This window comes from Saccopteryx bilineata, chromosome 1 (assembly GCF_036850765.1).
Source record: "Saccopteryx bilineata isolate mSacBil1 chromosome 1, mSacBil1_pri_phased_curated, whole genome shotgun sequence".
Classification (NCBI taxonomy): Eukaryota; Metazoa; Chordata; class Mammalia; order Chiroptera; family Emballonuridae; genus Saccopteryx; species Saccopteryx bilineata.
In genome coordinates, this window is record NC_089490.1 from 79,006,080 (window position 1) to 79,018,848 (window position 12,769).

Consider the following 12,769-nt stretch of genomic DNA (forward strand, 5'->3'; position numbering starts at 1 on the left):
GAAACACAAAGAAATAAAGCTTTTAGAAGAAAACATAGGAAAAGACCTTCAGGACCTCAGAATAAGAAGTGGTTTCTGACCTGGCCGGTTGGCTCAGTGACAGAGCGTCAGCCTAGCACGTGGATGTCCCAGGTTCAATTCCTGGTCAGGGCATAGAGGAGAAGCACCCATCTGCTTCTCCATCCCTCCCCCTCTCGTGTCTCTCTCTCTCTCTCTCTCTATCTCTATCTATCTCTATCTTTCTCTCTCTCTCTCTCTCTCTCTCTCCCCTTCCTGATGCCATGGCTCAATTGGAACAAGTTGGCCTAGGGTGCTGAGGATGGCTCCATGGCTTCCACCTCAGGTGCTAAGAAGAGCTCAGCTGTTGAGCAACAGATCAATGCCCCAGATGGGCAGAGAAAAATTTTTGTCAATTATTTTTGTTGTTACTATTTGTTTTTTGCACCATAGGTGCAAGAAATAATGTAAATCTCTGTTTAACAGTTCATAAGTATTCCTCCATTTTTAAATGCTAAAAATAATTTTTATGGTTATGCAAAAACTAGACAAGTCTAGTTAATGGTTTGGCTAACCAAAACCATTAATCCTAAACCTAAAAACAGAACCAAAACATGCAAAACTGATGACTATTTAATGAAAGTAAGTCACAAGGGACTTCCAAATTAATAAATTCTGTCCACTACTATACTAAGATATGAGTAAAAAAAATTGGAAATACTGATATCCATGTAAAATTAAAGGTATACACCATTGTACTTATTTGTATTAATTAAAATAAATGGCATAGGGTAAAACTAATTTTATTAAACAAAATAAAAACCAAAGGATACTTTCACTGAGACAAAATTTACTATTCTAAATTATACTTTTTAAAAGCTATACTCTGTTTAAATACTATGTTTTATTAAGGAATTAGAAGCTCAGAGTTTGAAAATATGTCATTTATTACCAAAAAGAAAAAAGAAAAAGGAAATAAGGAAAAATGCAGGCATAAATCATATAAAACTAAAAATCCCATTAGAACACAGCAAAAGGCAGGCAAATTAACAAAGTATAACAAAACATTCACTAGAATGGGGGCCAGCAAAAATAGTGGACTCCACAGAAGTCTGATGGAAAATTACAAAATGACATATGTGATGAAATAAGATGCTGGAGAGGAAACCAAACACAACAAGAAAAACCCGCTTAATCGATTCTTCTTTTTGGAAGTACAAGATGTCTGTACTAGTATCCTTTTTACCACAGATGGTAAAATAAAAAAATTTTACACAGGGGGCCAAATAAAAAAATTCAGAAATAAGAAAAATTTTGCTTTTGGGAAAGCTGACCTTCAGCATCTCCGAAGAACAGTACATTGGAAATAATATACTATTCTGTTTTTGCTTATCAACACTGTACTCCATTTCACATTAAGAAATTGCTAATCTGGTTAGTAAGCTTAAGAAAAGCACAATCACAAATGATGTAACAAATCTCTAAACATGAACATTAAGCCATATGTCTTATATAGTATTCCATTCATCAATTATTTCTGAATTACATCAACTGGAGTTTTGTTTTGTGAAACAGCACAGGAGCTGATGTTCTACCTTACCAATTCAAATTCATCAAAAAGCTGTATGAAAGAATTCATCAAAAAGCTGTATGAAGGAAGGTGGGATGACATATGAAAGCCCTGTAAAAAAGCATTGATCTGAGGCTAAATGGCTCTTGTCATTTGAAATTCAGTAACAAGCTGGACATACTCTGCCTATAAAAAAAAAAGTTTTATGATGACTTTTTTTTAATTCAATGTACTTAAGTTAATGTTGATATAATCACTTCTCATTTAAGAGGTAAAGGTTTAGAATTAATTTGGCACCAAGATTCGTACATCTCAGCAAACCAGCACCATACCACTCACTAAAATATTTAGGCCAAACTCCTAACCATCCACAATTTCTTGCACACCTGTCAGCAAGTGTTATCAGCCCTACTTCCAAAAAAATATCCACCTCCACTTTTAGCATGCTGGTCCAAGTCATCATCATCTCTCACCTTGAACACTGCAATGTCTGGTGTCACTGTGTCTATTTTGCCTTTGTGCTGCTTCTTGTCCATACCACAGAGTGATGTTTTTAATATATCAATATATAATTCATATTACACAACGTTCCTGCTCAAAACCCTACACTGACTAAACACAGCACTTAGAATAAAATCCAAATTCCTTTCTATTCTCTCTGCCTTGCTTTTTCATCTCATTTCCTTCCACTCTCCCCCTTGCTTGCTCACTCTGTTCCCCAAGCACAACTTGTTTGGGTCTCAGTGTCTTTCCACTTCTTGGTGTCTCTGTCTGAAATGTCTCTTTAAGAAGTAATCTCTCAGGGGGCAGCAAGATGGCGATGGAGTAGGCAGACGTTCCAACCTCGACCTCCCAGAACCAAAGTGGATTACAACTTAATTTTAAGAACCATCATCTAGAAAAACCAACTTTGGACTAAACTAAGAGGACTCTTTAATCAAGGAACACTGAAGAAGCCACACTGAGACTGGTAAGAAAAGCGGAAATGCAGAGAGGGCTTCCCGGCTCCTGGGCATGAATGGCAGCCCGGAGGGACTTGCATGGTGGGAAGTGAGTTTAGCAGAGAGGGGAGGGTCGTGAGCCCAGGACCAAAGCCCCAGTCTGCAGCCCCAGAGACTAGAAGAAGCGTATGGACAGTATTTAGCTGCAAAACAAGCCAGGATACTGTTTGTGAGAAAGAGACTGATTTCTCAGACCCAGGATTCTTCCTAAAAGGACAGCGCAGAAAATCTCTTTTACAAGCACTCACCTGGGACTCTGCGGGATGGGGAGAGAGGAGAGGACCGAAGTAGCAGGAAGAGAAAGTAATCTGGAAGGCACAGGGAGAAACACTTTGAGAAACAGGCACCCTAACCCCTGGGTTGAGTCACTCCCCAAATCTAAAATGAATATTTCCCTTGGAACCAGCAATACCAGCAAAGAGAAGCAGGACACCAGCCAAATAAGCTCTCCCATGGCACTCAGAGCAGAGTCGCTTAGAAGGGAGACATCAGGGATACAGTATTGAGAGCTAAGGTCTGAGCTGCAGCACTCCCACCCACACTGCTGAGGGCTCACCAGAGGGCAGGCAGCAACAGGACATGGAAGCACAGTCCGGTCAGAGGGGGTAGAAGCTGGACCAGCCACAACTGAGGCCCGGAGTGAGCTCAGTCCCGCCTGGCAGGGCAAAAGGGGCACACAAAAGCAGTCCGACCCAGCTGTGGGCCAGGTAAGCAAGAGCTGTCCCACCTGCAATCCTGCCCACAGGAGCAAGGCAAAAGCCAGGCAAAAGCCGGAGAACTGGCGGACAGCCATGGCTAAGCAGGGGGGTGCAGCACCACCCTGGGAGCCAGGGCTTGCAGCCTGGCATGCAAACACAGCCCTGCCATTGGGGGTGGGGCAAAAGCCAGCGGGAGCAGGCAGAGACCAGCTGCCGAGCGAGGGTGTGCAGCCCCATCCCTGGAGCCAAGTCTTGCAGCTGTCACAAGCACAGCCTCACCTGCGGGGATGGAAAAAAGCCAAAAATGGGCAGAGACCCGTGGCTGAGCAGAGGGGGTGGCAGGCCTGCAGACAGACCACATCTAGGGAACACAGAGGACTCCTGTGGTCACACTCTACTTATATACAGACAAAATGGGAAGGCAGAGAAATGCAACCCAAATGAATCAAGAGAAATTCCCAGAAAAGAACCTGAATGAGTCAGATATATACAAATTATTAAATGCAGAGTATAAAATAATGATTGTTAGGATGCTCAAAGATCTTAGAACAACAATTGATGGACATAATGAGCACCTAAATAAAGAGATAGCAAATATAAAAAAGGACATTGAAATAATAAAAAAGAATCAGTTAGAAATAACAAATACAATTCAGAAATGAAGACCACAATTGAAGGAATTAAAAGCAGGATGGATGAAACCGAGGATCAAATCAGTGAGTTAGAGGACAAGATAAATAAAGGCATGGAAGCAGAGCACCAGAAAGAAAAGAGACTCAAAAAGTCTGATGAAACTCTAAGAGAGCTCTGTGACAACATGAAGAGAAATAACATCTGCATCATAAGGGTTCCTGAAGAAGAAGAGAAAGAACAAGGGATAGAAACCTTGTTCAATCAAATCATAGCTGAAAACTTCCCTAAATTGATGCTGGAAAAAGTCACACAAGTTCAAGAAGCACAGAGAATTCCATTAATGAGAAACTCAAAAAAAATACACACCAAGACACATCATGATTAAAATACCAAAGCTAAGTGATAAAAAAAAATATTAAAAGCTGCTAGAGAAGAAAAGGCTATCACCTACAAAGAAGCCTCCATAAAGATGGCATATGACTTCTCAAAAGAAACACTTGAAGCAAGAAGGAAATGGCAAGACATATTCAAAGTAATGCAGAAAAAGAGCCTACAACCAAGACTACTTTATCCAGCAAGTCTATCGTTTAAAATTGAAGGAGAAATAAAAAGCTTACCAGACAAAAAAAAACTCAAGGAATTCATTACAACCAAACCAATGCTACAAGAAATGTTAAGGGGCCTGTTATAAACAGAACAAAGGGGAAAAAGAATATAGTCAAAGAGGAAAACAGCTTTAAAGAATAAAATGGCAATAAACAACTACATATCAATAATAACCTTAAATGTAAATGGATTAAATGATCCGATCAAAAGACATAGAGTAGCTGTGTGGATAACAAAGCAGGACCCATACATATGCTGTCTACAAGAGACACATCTCAAAACAAAAGATACACATAAACTAAAGGTAAAAGGATGAAAAAAGATATTACACGCAATGGAAATGAAAAAAAGGCTGGGGTAGCAATACTTATATCAGACAAAATGGACTTTAAAACAAAAACTATAGTAAGAGATAAAGAAGGTCACTACATAATGATAAAGGGAGCAATCCAACAGGAAGATATAACCGTTATAAATATCTACGCACCTAATATAGGAGCACCTAAATATATAAAGCAGACTTTGATGGATATAAAGGGCACAATCAACAGCAATACTATAATAGTAGGGAATTTCAATACACCACTAACATCACTAGATAGATCCTCAAGAAAGAAAATTAACAAAGAAACAGCAGACTTAAAGGACACACTAGATCAACTGGATTTAATATCTTCAGAACCTTTCACCTTAAAGCATCAGAATATACATTCTCTTTCAAGTGCTCATGGTACATTCTCTAGGATAGACACGTTAGGGCACAAAAGCAATCTCAACAAATTTAAGAAGATTGAAATCATATCAAGCATTTTCTCAGATCACAATGGCATGAAACTAGAAATCAACCACAACAGAAAAACTGAAAAATTCTCAAACACTTGGAAACTAAATAGCATGTTATTAACTAACAAATGAATTAACAATGAGATCAAAGAAGAAATAAAAAAAATCCTAAAAATGAATGATAATGAGCATAACAACCCAAAATTATTGGACACAGCAAAAGCAGTCTTGAGAGAAAAGTTCATAGCACTACAGACATACCTAAAGAAGCTAGAAAAAGCTCAAATAAACAACTTAATCCTGCATCTAAAAGAACTAGAAAAAGAACAGCAAGTAAAGCCCAGAGCTAGTAGAAGGAAGGAAATAATAAAAATCAGAGTAGAAATAAATGACATAGAGGCTAAAGAAACAGTACAGAGGATCAATGAAACCAGGAGCTGGTTCTTCGAAAGGGTAAACAAAATCGATGAACCATTAACCAGACTCACCAAGAAAAAAAGAGAGGACTCAAATAAATAAAATTAGAAATGAGAGTGGAAAAATAACAACTGATACAACAGAAATACAAAATATTGTAAGAAAATACTATGAAGAACTGTATGCCAAAAAATAAAACAACCTAGGTGAAATGGACAAATTCCTTGAAACATAATCTTTCAAAACTCAATCTGGAAGAATCAGAAAACCTAAACAGACCAATTATAACAAATGAGATCGAAACAGTTATCAAAAAACTCCCAATAAACAAAGCCCTGGGCCAGATGGCTTCACTGGTGAATTCTACCAAAGACTCAAAGAAGAACTAACTCCTATCCTTCTCAAGCTATTTCAAAAAATTCAAGAGGAAGGTTGACTTCCAAGCTCCTTCTATGAGGTGAGTATAATTCTGATTCCAAAACCAGGCAAAGACAACACAAAAAAAGAAAATTATAGGCCAATTTCCCTGATGAGTTTAGATGCTAAAATCCTCAACAAAATATTAGCAAACAGGATCCAGCAATACATGAAAAATATCATACATCATGATCAAGTGGGATTTATTCTGGGGAAGCAAGGATGGTACAATATTTGTAAATCAATCAATGTGATTCATCACATAAACAAAAGGAAAAAGAAACACCACACGATAATTTCAATGGATGCAGAGAAAGCATTTGATAAAATCAGCAGCCATTCATTATCAAAACTCTCAGCAAAGTGGGAATACAGAGAACATACCTCAACATGATAAAGGCCGTCTATGAAAAACCTACAGCCAACATCATAATTAATGGGCAAAAATTAAAAGCAATTCCCCTAATATCAGGAACAAGACAGGGGTGCCCCATTTCACCACTCTTATTCAACATAGTAATGGAAGTCCTAGCTACAGCAATCAGACAAGAAGAAGAAATAAAATAAGTACAAATTGGAAAAGAAGAAGTAAAACTATCATTATTTGCAGATACTGTACATAGAAAACCCTAAAGTCTCAGTCAAAAAACTACTGGACCTGATAAATGAATTCAGCAAGGTGGCAGGTTATAAAATTAATACACAGAAATTAGAGGCATTTTTATACACCAACAAAGAACTGTCAGAAAGAGAAATTAAGGAAACAATCCCCTTCACTGTTGCAACAAAAAAATAAAGTACCTAGGAGTAAATTTAACCAAGATTTATACTCGGAAACTTACAAAACATTGATAAAGGAAATCAAGGAAGATACAAACAAGTTGAAGCATATACTGTGTTCATGAATAGAAAGAATAAACAGCATTAAAATGTCTATATTACCCCAAGCAATCTATAAATTCAATACAGTTCCTATAAAAATACCAATGACATACTTTAAAGATAAACAAAATATATTCCAAAAATTTATATGGAACCAAAAAAGAATACGAATAGCCTCAGCAATCTTGAAAAAGAAGAATAAAGTGAGAAGTATCACACTTCCTGATATCAAGTTATACTACAAGGCCACCATACTCAAAACAGCTTGGTACTGGCATAAGAACAGGCATATAGATCAATGGAACAGAACAGAGAACCCAGAAATAAACCCACACCTTTATGGACAATTGATATTTGACAAAGGAGTTTAAGAGCAAACAATGGAGTAAAGACAGTCTTTTCAACAAATGGTGTTGGGAAAACTGGACAGATACCTGCAAAAAAATGAAACTAGACCACCAACTTATACCATTCACAAAAATAAACTCAAAATGGATAAAAGACTTAAATATAAGTCGTGAAACCATAAGCATCTTAGAAGAAAACATAGGCAGTAAGCTCTCCGACATCTCTCGCAGCAATATATTTGCTGATTTATCTCCATGGGCAAGTGAAATAAAAGACAGGATAAACAAATGGGACTCTATCAGATAAACTAAAAAGCATTTGTACAGCTAAAAACAATTATGAACAGAATAAAGAGACAAACCACACAGTGGGAGAAATTATTCGATAATATATCTGATAAGGGGTTAATAACCAAAATTTATAAAAAACTTGTAAAACTCAACACCAGCAAGACAAACAATCCAATCAAAAAATAGGCAAAAGAAATGAATAGACACTTCTCCCAAGAGGACATACAGATGGCCAACAGACAGATGAAAAAATGTTCAACATCACTAATCATTAAAGAAATGCAAATTAAAACCACAATGAGATATCACCTCACACCAGTCAGAATGGTGCTCATTAACAAAACAACACATAATAAGTGTTGGCGAGGATGTGTAGAAAGGGAAACCCTCCTGCACTGCTGGTGGGAATGCAGACTGGTACAGCCACTGTGGAAAACAGCATGGAGATTCCTCAAAAAATTAAAAGTGGAACTACCTTTTGACCCAGCCATCTTACTTTTACGAATATATCCCAAAAACACCATATCACTGATTTCAAAGAAAGAAATGCACCCTCATGTTTATGGCAGCATTGTTTACAATAGCCAAGATCTGGAAACAGCCCAAGTATCTGTCAGTGGACGAGTGGATTAAAAAGCATGGTACATATACACAATGGAATACTATGGGGCCATGAAAAAGAAGGAAATATTATCTTTTGCAACAACATGGATGGACCTGGCAACTATTATGTTAAGTGAAAAAAGCCAGGCAGAGAAAGAAAAATATCATATGACTTCACTCATTTGAGGAATCCAAGGAACAATGTGAACTGAGGAATTCAGGAATTCCCCTGAAGGGAAGGGGGGAGGGAGCTTTAAGGAGGGGGGCAAGGGAGATGTTGAGGGGAATAGGGGGAAAGGGGGATGCAACTGGGGTGACACTAGAATCTATGTAAACACAATAAATTAAATAAAAAATAATAAATAAAAATATTTTTAAAATAAAGAATATAAACTGTGTGGAAAAAAAAAGAAGTAATCTCTCTGCAGGCAGCGGTGCTGTCTGCTTTACCAGCATATATCCTCCTCTCCTACAAACAGTGACAGCCACTTTGTAAGTGTTCAAAAAATATGTAATAAATAAGTCAAAAAATTTATTTAATACATACTTAGAACTTGATAAAATGGCACATTTAAGTATAACCAATTTGATTCTGAGTTAAAATAAGCTATTTTCACACATTTTATTTTAAAAAACATTACCATCATCACAGAAAATAGTATCACTTAAAATTTAACTGGTAATAAAAGTACATTTAGCTCGGACCAGAATGAATTATTAGATACATACAGGGTGGGGCAAAAGCAGGTTTACAGTTGTGAGTATGTGAAACACAGAACTTATTTTATTCTTGTATTAGTATTCATTAATTATTGTATTATTTTCCATACGAACAACTGTAAACCTACTTTTGCCACACCGTGTGTGCGTGCGCTCACGCTCTCTCTCTCAATTATGCATTATCTTTTATAAATTTTAAAAGACATTTAGTTTATTTAGACATAACTTGTGTCTAAGTGAAACTGTGAGTTAAAAGCAGTATGTTGCATGTAATTCTCATCTCACAGGAATGAATGCTCTAAACACAAAGGGGAGAAAGCCTCTTTCAGGACCTTCTCGTTATTATTTTTGGGGGCACTAAGCTGATGCTCTGCATCCCAGCCTGCCTAAAACCATAGGCACCAGCAAGTTATATATATGACTACTGGCTATGAATTCTTCACATAGCTCAGAACTACAGGAGTGTCACAGTGAATCCCTCACAACTCTCCCCAAACCCAAAATGGCTCCTTGTATAATCTGGCACAGGGAAGACTGCCATCCCTGCCATTTAATCTATTCTTACTCCCAAATCCTACTAAGTACCACCTGAAGGCTTTTCTCCACTATATAGGAATTAATCAGTTACTGCAAGTTGCACCAGATAGTTACTAGAGGTAGACAGAAATGTGAGCCAAACTAACAAACAGGTACAATCAAGAAATAATGTATAATAAAACACTTCTAAATGATAACCAGAGTAATTTCAGCATTTAACTAAAACTGCTTACAGAACACTACAAGTTTTCCATTCTGCTATTAATTATATGTTTAAGGTGTTATATGAGATCCTATCTTTCCTTTATAAGAACAGCTTTTTCCCAAGAGATTTTGCTTTTACAATCTTAATGTACCATTCAATAGTCATTGCTCAAGACCTTAATAAATCATGAAGTGTGAAGTAAAGAATCTGTGAATCACTCAAACACACTTAACACTACTTTAATTTGCTATTGTAGTCCATATTTACCAGAATAGTACACATTCTCTTTTATCAATTAATTCCTATTATTTCCTCATACACTTGATTTTTAGAAATAAACTTTCACAAGTATACTAATCTTTTTTCTTTTTTTTCTTTTTTTTTTTGTATTTTTCTGAAGTTGGAAACGGGGAGGCAGACAGACTCCCGCATGCGCCCGACCAGGATCCACCCGACATGCCCACCAGGGGGCAATGTTCTGCCCATCTGGGGCTTTGCTCTGTTGCAACCAGAGCCATTCTAGCACCTGAGGCAGAGGCCATAGAGCCATCCTCAGCGCCCGGGCCAACTTTGCTGCAATGGAGCCTTGGCTGCGGGAGGGGAGGAGAGAGACAGAGAGGAAGGAGAGGGGGAGGGGTGGAGAAGCAGATGGGCGCTTCTCCTGTGTGCCCTGGCCGGGAATCAAACCCAGGGGATTCCTGCACACCAGGCCAACGCTCCACCACTGAGCCAACCGGCCAGGGCCAAGTATACCAATCTTAATGCTAGCATGTTTCCTTCTATTCCATCTAATATTAACTATTTCCCATATTTATTTCTATAACTCAGATATAAATATTCAGTTACTGGATACCAATTTGTGAAAATCAGCTCCTTCATATACCACCCTCCTTCATCTTAAGTTAATTTAAATGTGAATGGATCTTGGTCTAAATTATTTCTCAGTAAAATAATAAAAGCCTAGCCATCACAAATCCTCTCAAGTGTAATAAAATAAGAGGTTTCCAGGTAGTCGAAAGATAACTGTGTTTAACAGTTACAATCTTCAGAAAACATAGAAAAATATAAATCTGCTTCTAAAATATGTCGTTCTGCCTCCTTAAACAGCACACCCTCAGAGTAACACACGTTAACGTTTTTTGATGATACAATTATTAGTATGAATGTTCACTGTTACTAGGCACTAATATTTTGACTGCTCATACTGTGTTATAGAAATACACTGGCTGCATTCCTACTACCTATTAAGGCAGCCAAGTGACTTGCCTCCACACTGTATGCCCTGCATAAGATTCAATAAATATCTTATATGTCTTAAGGAAACAGTGGACACACAGATGATACAAAACACTGGCATAACACTGGCATAAAGAGTTGCAAAATCAAACATTAAATATAAACCAAGCCTAAAATCTCACTTTTTTCTAAGGCATTAAAAGAAATTCTATAAGTGGGGGCAAAGGGGTGTCTTTTATTCCCAATAGATGGCATATTTGCTTCCATCTGAGTCTTGTTGCTTATTTCTTTGAGGGCATAAAATAATACCAAATGCCAGAGACTTAAATGCAAGAACTAACTACTTACTGGACTCTGAGTTAGTACTGAAATAGTTATGTAAACATAGAGAAAGTTTCCACCTTCGCCTCAGCATGGAGATAACAACAAAAGCCCTAGCAACTGTTTTCTAGCTCAACATCTGAGCCTGGTAACTGATACAACATAGGTATGAAAAAAATAACTACAAAGGAAAAATAACAGAGATTAAGGAGATGCAATTTGTGACATTATGTTCCAGTTAAATTACAGTCTAGTTACAGAAATATATTGTTTCAATAATCTCATTTTCTGAAAGTGTGGGATGAATAATATCACCCTTTAAAACGTTTCTTAAAATTCCAACTTCTTTTCAGGTTTTGGACCTAAATTATGTGTTCTTATCACTGGTGATGCTGAAACTTGACATATTTTTTGAAGCTATTTTTCTTCTTGAAAATCTTTTTTACTACATCTAGAAAATATCTAAGTAAATAATATTTATATAAATAACAATCAACTTTTTTTTTTTTTTGTATTTTTCTGAAGCTGGAAACAGGGAGACAGTCAGACAGACTCCCTCATGCGCCCAACCGGGATCCACCCGGCACGCCCACCAGGGGGCGATGCTCTGCCCATCCGGGTGTCACTCTGCCGCAACCAGAGCCATTCTAGCGCCTGGGGCAGAGGCCAAGGAGCCATCCCCAGCACCCGGGCCATCTTTTGTTCCAATGGAGCCTTGGCTGCGGGAGGGGAAGAGAGAGACAGAGAGGAAGGAGAAGTGGAGGGGTGGAGAAGCAGATGGGCGCCTCTCCTGTGTGCCCTGGCCGGGAATCGAACCCAGGACTTCTGCACGCCAGGCCGATGCTCTGCCACTGAACCAACCGGCCAGGGCCAATCAACTTTTAATAATGAAAACAAGAGGTTCCTTTTCTCCCCTCTAAGTAGACTAATAAACTTGGCCATATTTCTAAAACTGCCTGGCACAGTTATTTTTCTTATTTTTATTTATTTATTTATTTTTAGTAATTAACAGTTTCAATGGCATTATTATTGGCATAATTCAATTCACTGTTTGAATAGAAATTCCTTGGTAATAAAAGCTTCCTTCCTGGGTTTGCCACTTGATTATTATTGCTCTACTATTATATATAAGAGTTCTAACTGAAAATTGCTCTACCTAGAACTCAAAAGAATACCACATTTTTTTATAAGAATAAGTAAATACAGGAAAAAAGGCAGGCACATTCTTATAATATAATATTTTTCAATAGCTTTTTTACCAGTATATTCTTATTTTTAAACTCACAAAAATTGATAATCTGAACTTCAGTTTCCTTGGGGAAAAAAATTTAGCATCGAAGATAGTGATTCTTTAGGTTACCAGTTCACAGATTTGATAAAATTTTAGAATATGCCAAATAAAATGCAATGAAAAGTATGTTCTTCTTGACAACAGGAAGATATTAAAGAGAAATTAAAATCCAATCTAAAAATACACAACCACTCAATATGGAGAACCTCACACC

General features: G+C 37.4%; 1 pseudogene; it reads right to left on the reverse strand.

The window, feature by feature from the left end:
* Positions 1-12,769, reverse strand: part of LOC136319244 (E3 ubiquitin-protein ligase HACE1-like) — a 93,557-nt pseudogene that overhangs the window by 23,391 nt on the left and 57,397 nt on the right.